The 7,195-nt window shown below is 39.1% G+C and overlaps 1 pseudogene; it reads right to left on the bottom strand.

Annotated features, from left to right (window-relative positions):
* Window positions 1–2,879: 2,879 nt before the first annotated feature.
* On the bottom strand, window positions 2,880–4,722 carry LOC104876902 (annotated as a pseudogene).
* Between the last annotated feature and the right edge of the window lie 2,473 nt (window positions 4,723–7,195).

Here is a 7,195-nt window from a genome sequence, read left to right as displayed (position 1 = left end):
GCAACTCTGAAACCACAGAGAGAGTAAGCAAAAGTAATCCCAGCACTCTACAGAATGAGCACAAATTTGAGACGAGACTGGGCAATTTAGTGACTTCGCAAGACTTTGTCTCAAAATGAAAAATAAAAATAGGGTTGGGGAGTAGCTCAGTGCAAAGGCCCTGGGTTCCATCTCCTGTATCACATAATGATGATACTGATGATGAAAATGATGATGATAAAAAGAACAACAAAATGTTATTCAAGTGTGGGGAAGGAATGAATATTCTGCCTAGATATACTCCTGAACCCTGAACTAATACTGTCAACTGCATATATCTCTTGGACATCTCATTGGCATCTCAAACTTAACCTGTCTAAAATCAAGTTGCTGAAAAACTCAATATATCTAATCCTCTTGTTTTACTCTTAAAGAACAGCTATACCATTTTTTTAACTACCCTATCAGATCTATAACACAGTGTATAAGTTCATTTGCTGTTGCCAATAATATTATTAAAACCATACTGTATAAGCTTTAACAACAACAAAAAAAAAAAGAGAAAGATTTTGCATAGCTCAAAGGAAATACTGAGGTTTACATAGCAGGTCAATCGACATCTATGAAATGAAGACCTTTAAAGATAGAGCTGGTAGTGGATAGTCTAATCATTTATTCTAAATTCAAAAATAAAACATATATTGTAGAGGAGAGGTCCAGAATTAAAGATCAATATATATATTGAATTCAGGTTCTTTAAGCTCTCTTTGCATGCAAAACTATAAACTATACTAAATATTACCGTAAACCACTTTGGAAATGTCTGATAAGATTACACATTTGTTAAGTATGTTTAAATACATTTAAACAACTTGTTGTTATATTAACAAAATATGCATGATCTGTACATTTTATTCACATACTTCTGTAAAAGTATTTTTAAATAATGTATATATAATCAAAATAAATTAGCTTTCCTAGTAACAAGTTTTCTATAAAAACTCAAGATACATGCAAAGAGCCTTGTAAAGTTAGACTTCTTCAATCAGTAGGAACTACATACTTTAGTGAGAGTAATTCAGAAACAAGAATCTCTTAATAATAAGATTGAAAAACATGGTTTTTTATGGTACTGAGTGTTGTATCTATGGCGTTTGCATGGAGCTATATTTCTAGCCTTTTTATTTTTTATTTTGAGATGGGGTTTCACTAAGTTACTCAGGCTAGGCTTAAACTTGTGATCCTCCTGCCTCTGCCTCACAGAGTGCTGAGATTTCAGGCATGAAGTGAAAAGCCACTATGCCTGGCTCAAAGTGATTCTTATATGGATTATGTAATTAGGAGCTACTTTTCATTCTTTTTTATTAATTGAGTTTATTGGTACATTTAAGGTATACAGTACAGTTACATTGATTATTGGGATCTTGTACCACTTGTCATTCTTTAATAGGTGCTTCAGCCTTTGGCATGCTAATGAAATAGTGGTTCATCAGAAAATACAAAACTGTGATTGTTGAAGTTTCTCACAACTTCTATAATGACTAGTTAATATACATAGCAGTGTAATATAAAAATTTCCCTGTGTTAGTCACTTGCCTTGGCAGAGGTACAATACTTGACACATAAAACATAAAGGAGGAGAGGTTTATCTGACTCACAGTTTCACACGTTCAGTCCAGGGTTGTCTGGTTCCAGAGTAGAAAGATAATGGGAGTGGGGGAGAGTATAGTGGAGAAAGCTGTTCATCCCGCGGCTGCCAGGAAACAGAGAGAAATTACGGTAGACAGGGACGAGAACACACCCTTCCAGGACACATCCCCAGTGACTGCCTCTTTTGGCCAGGCCCCACCACCTAACAGCACATTCAGCTAGGGACTCATTGGTGGTTTGATTAATCCACCTTTTGAGCACAGGGCCGCCTTGTACCTATCACCTTCTAAAAGCCCTACCAAGAAAGACAGCAGACATTTGGGTGACATTTTCCACATTGGCCATAGCATCTCCCATATCCAAACAGTACTAATTATATTAAATGTTTGGATAGCTTGTCTCCACAATTCCAGATAAATGAGTTCTTTTAGATATATTTGCAAATACCCACAGTATGTAAGCTCAACTTTTAAAGCAAGTTCATTATGGATTATTATACTACTCTTTTCAGGACAAATATGGAAAGTTACCAAGGTAATTGTTTCTTTTTTTATAAACCAACATCTTATGAGCTCTTACTATTTTCCAGTCATTACGTTAAAAAGTTAATTCTCATGAGTTCCACAGTTAGCCAAAATCTGTAAACAACCAGGAGAAAAAAAGAAAGAGGAGAATCAACTAACATTATGTTTTGTTTGTTTTAAGACATGGTCTCACTATATAGTCCAGGCCCATGAACTTATGGCAATCATCCTGCCTAAGCCTCCCAAGTGCCGGTATTACTGGAATTACAGGAGTGTACCCAACACACCTGACATGAACTAACAATTTGGTAGACAAGGTAGAGAAGAAAAATTTAATATTTAATCCGGCTAGTTAGGAAGAGATGTTGACCAGGGTGAATTTATTATCATCCTATCATACACTTATTTTCAAAAGTTTTTTAATCTGAAACTACATTTTATTAATGGAAAATACCATCAAAATAGTACCACTATGGACTAAACTGCCTGAGTTTTTGTTTCGCATGAGATCTCAAGGTAGAAAAGCCTTTAGCACAATTTGCTCTAAGTCACAAAGAGTGCCAGACCGAGGACTAAAGCATGGGGAAGATTCTCCTCTTGGATGGAATTTGTGTTGTACTATCAAGACTTTTGTGCTAATCTTTCAAACAGAGACATGCTGGGGCAAACCTTTAATCTTTTGGCATAAGGTTATTTTGGCTGGGGCAGAAATATTGAGTCTAGGACTTAGGATGAATAATGCGACATTTCAGTTATCAAGTATTCACTTTGATTGAAGAGCTTTCTTTATGTCATTCACTTCCATCTGCAGCCGAAGCCGGATTTTCTTTTCTTCATCCAATTCTGACAGTAGTTGGTTAATCTCTCGTTTCTGCTGGTCTTTCATGGTCTCAATAACACTCCTCAGTTCACAGACCTGTGCCCTTAGCTCCTCCACAGCTGCCTGGCTGCTGGCTGCAGGCTCCATCTTTGGTTTTCCTTCCATGCCAAATAGAAAAGGGGATTTGGCTCTATGTCCAGCTGTTCCCAAAGAGGACGACAGTGGGGAGGACACTGCTGAGGACAGAGAGGCTGGCCGACCCCGGCTTGGTTGGCAGGGATGCCTTGTTGTTGGACACTTGGATATGGTAACAGTCTTTGAAGTCTTCTTGTATATGTCTAATCTTCTGTGCGCAAGCGAAATGTGTTCCTCTTTATCTTCTTCCGGACTTGGGGAGTCAAAGATATAGGGCCTTGAAAGGGAGGAAGATGTGAGGGACTCGGATGGAGGCCGTCTCCCTATAGCTTTTAGCCTGCTTGTGGTTGGGTGACTGAGTTTCTCAGTAGATGACACCACGAAGTCAAAACCTTCTAGGTCAGTGTCATTGCTGCGGTCTGAGAGATCCTTGTCCAGGATGCTGGATAGCGTACTGCCCGACAAAGCAATCTTTGGACCATCACCCCTGGTATGTGTCAATGGACCCACTGGTCACTCCAGCCTTCTAGGGGGCAGTGCACCAGGTCAGTTAAGAGAATTGGTCTTAGGAGGCTGAGGCTTTTTTGGTAGGATGGCAGGAACAGAGGGCTTCTGTAAATCCAGTTTTGGCTCTCTGGTCTTTCTTTCTCCTCTGTTCTGTTTGAAAGTGTTTTTGGCCTTACTGGAGATATCTTTTTAATTTCATGTTTTCTCTCTGTGGTACCTACTCCTTGTTTGATGACAGGAGCGGATGGAGGTGGTGGTTTCTTGGGTCTATTTCCCTCCTTGTCAAAGTCTGGTGGAAGTAGCTTCACAAAGTTATCAGGGAACACTCCTCATCTACCATTGAGCTCTCCTTCCCACCAGCCTATGTGGATGCAGTCCTTATTGATGAAAGTCACTACATCTCCTTCTTTCATTGTCAATTCATCATCATTCTGTGCCTCATGTGGAAATATTACTTTGCAGTAATCCTTGGTCTTTGTCCTGCTGTCCATTTCTGTTTTTGACAAGTCTGGAGTTGCTGTAGTTGGAGGTAACTTCTTCCCCATAGTCTTTTCTATCTGCACAAAGTCATTTTCTACTTCAGTTGCCCTTGGTCTCAGTTTGATTGGCTTGTCTTTGAAAATATCTCCAAAGCCCACTCCCATAACTTTATTGGGCTGGATGGCTGCAGCTGCCACTGTCCCACTGGCACCTTCAGACTTGGTACTGCTGGAATCACCCCCATCACTCTCGGAGCCTGTGGTCTCCCTTAAGTTTGACTTGGACAGCTGTTTATCCTGGGAAATGCTCATCTGAGTCCCCCGACAGCTCCTTGATGAAATTGGATGTAAATATTCCAGTTTTCCCATGGAGAACACCTTCCCACCTTCCTTCCTCTACCTCTCCTACCACCTCTATGATGTCACCAACTTTCAGCTCAAGTTCATCATCATTCTGGGGCAGGTAGCTGAATGCCACCTGCCATCGGCTCCTCTGTGGTTCACCTCTCTTATTGGTTCTTAAAATGGTTTCAGAAGACAGAAAAGAGTTTCCATTAGACACATTGTGCATGGGCTTTTCTGAAGCTTTGTCGAAGAGAGGATCTTTCTTCATATCTTTCTTTATTTCTCTTTCAAAGTTGTCAGGGAACAAACCTCTCCTGCCTATATTCCTTTATTGAAGGCTGATCTTTGCAAAGAGCCAAATTCTTATTAGAAGGCTATTTGGAAAGCTTCAATAAAGAAAAAAAAGATAATGTTAAACAATAATTTCCTCCTGGCCAGAATGAAATCAAGAAAAAACAGTGGATATGCAGTAGGAGATGTAGGAGACATGACTGCTCTAAGAGTGAAGGGAAATATTCCCTCCCTCTCTGAAGGCTTATTTTAATGAACTAATAATAGGTCTAAGTAGAAGAAAAAGTGTAAGAATGTATTAATGTGAAAAATGGGGAAAATCACAGCATAGGGGAAAAAATCAAACAAGTGTGATTATCCTGTAGCCTAACATAATTCTAAAGCTTATGTACCACATTTTCTACAGAGAAGGGAAGAATGGGGAATATCCAGGGAACATGGCCTACAGCAAAGTCCACTGGGACCACCGAACAGACAACACACTGTAAATGCTGTGGGACAAGAGTCTATTCAGGTGTGCTCCCAGAACTGAGTATCCTTTCCTGTGGTAGGAGTTTAGTCTCCTCTGCTTAGTAAGATTGCAGTAAGAAGACTGAAAGCCAAGTGTGTTCCCCTTTTGAGGGATGAACCAGTTAGTTAGATAAAAGAAAGTCACAGAAAGCCTCTTCCTGCTCTGAGTGGAGAAATGAAGATAAATTGAGAAGGCTTTTAAGTCCTCTTAGTTTCCATTACATAAAATAGGTCAGCATGCCAGACACCGCCATATTTGAGGGTTATTACTCTGTGATCTCCAGCAATGCAAAAACAAGAGGTAAAAAAGTATAAGGTGTTTATAAGGAATAAAGATCCTGGGCTGGTTATAGAAAAGGAAACTGAAGCAGAGAGCTGTGAGGAGAGCTACAGCTGCAACAGTAAATGGGACCAAAATGCTAAAGGCCTAAGACCTATCTTGAATGCAATAAGCAGCTAGGTTTTGGTTTTTTTGTTTGTTTGTTTTTTCCCCTTATTGAATTTATTGGTACATTTTAGGTATACAGTACATTTCCATTCATTATTGGGATCTTGTACCTCTACATGACAAGTCTTGGTTCTCATTTTTTCCCCTTGTCCCTGCCCTCCCTTCATCCCCTCCTCCCTCCCCCTTTACAAACACTTTATTTCCATTTTTTTCATTTTCTCATTATTCTTTTCTTTTCCTTTATTAGCTTTTCCCTACCCTTCCCACTTCCCCTTCACCTTTAGCCCTTTTCTTCCTACTTCACATTGTCAATTATCAGCAGCTAGCTTTTGTTTCAAGTTAGGGAACGACTGTTCAGACTCTTCTAGAGGCTGTTTCAAGCAAGACAATTATGATTGCAAGAGAAATAAAAGGCTACTGTAAGTGGCTCAGGTAAAATATTATGCAGATCTAAATTAAGATATGATTCAGGGACAAGATATGTTTACAACATGTTTTTTTCTGAGAAAATCTGCTTTGTTTTTTTGTTTTTTGTTTGTTTGTTTGTTTGTTTGTTTTTTGAGACAGGGTCTCACTATGTAGTTGAGACTGCCCTGGAACTCACTCTGTAGCCCAGGCTGGTCTCGAACTCACAGTGATCCTCCTGCCTCAGCCTCCCGAGTGCTGGAATTTACAGGCATGTGCCACCATGCCCTGCGAAAATCTGCTGTGAATTGAAAGCCTTTTACTATTACAAATGGTGCACAAGAGGCCACCCTGACACAGGCTTTATGTGAGAAAAGGGCTGGATCTTTTCTGTCTTGATGTAGACAGAGCTGAAATTCTGAATGGTTTCAGCAGCTACCTTGGAGAGAATTTAAGTTTATATAGGGTTTGAGAAGGGGGCTATCCTCTGGATTGGAATGTTTATAATTGAGGGTCCAACAATGGTCAGCACAGGTATGCATATAATACTGGATCTCCCATGCCAGGAAGACTGTATATCTTGTCCCAAGTTTTCTTTATGGCCGTCTGTTTTGTTTGTTGAGAGCAGACTATTGTTTGCTGAGAATGGCATGTTTGCTGGGAAGGTCTCATTTAGGCCGGGTATGACTCTTACTTCATTAAACATTATAGTTGGTACTCAATATTTAGTACTTGATACATTTGCAAGTTGGCATTGACCCATATTTTAAAACAAGCACTCTAAACCAATTGCATTATTATATACAATCATATTTAGTGCAAGTCAAAATTAAAATGAGAAAGAAATTGAAAATATAAATGACCTAAATGATTTTTATAAACCTTTATTTGAAATCATAGGTCACATTCCCAAGATTATAAAGTGATGTTGCATTCATTAAAAATATCCTTGTAACGCCTACAAGGCTTTTTTCCTTGTTCCATTGTCTATTTCCCTGGGGACCATTAACAAATTCATTTTATTTCTCCTCTAAGCTTTTTAACACACGCAGTTATAAAATTTATTGAAAATTCACTGATTAATGCCCAACAATTTATAGAA

The sequence above is a fragment of the Fukomys damarensis genome, unplaced genomic scaffold, assembly GCF_012274545.1.
Source record: "Fukomys damarensis isolate Sample0158 unplaced genomic scaffold, DMR_v1.0_HiC HiC_scaffold_39, whole genome shotgun sequence".
NCBI classification, from domain to species: Eukaryota; Metazoa; Chordata; class Mammalia; order Rodentia; family Bathyergidae; genus Fukomys; species Fukomys damarensis.
The sequence above is the reverse complement of the archived record's forward strand: the minus strand, read 5'-3'. Positions and strand labels throughout refer to the sequence as shown.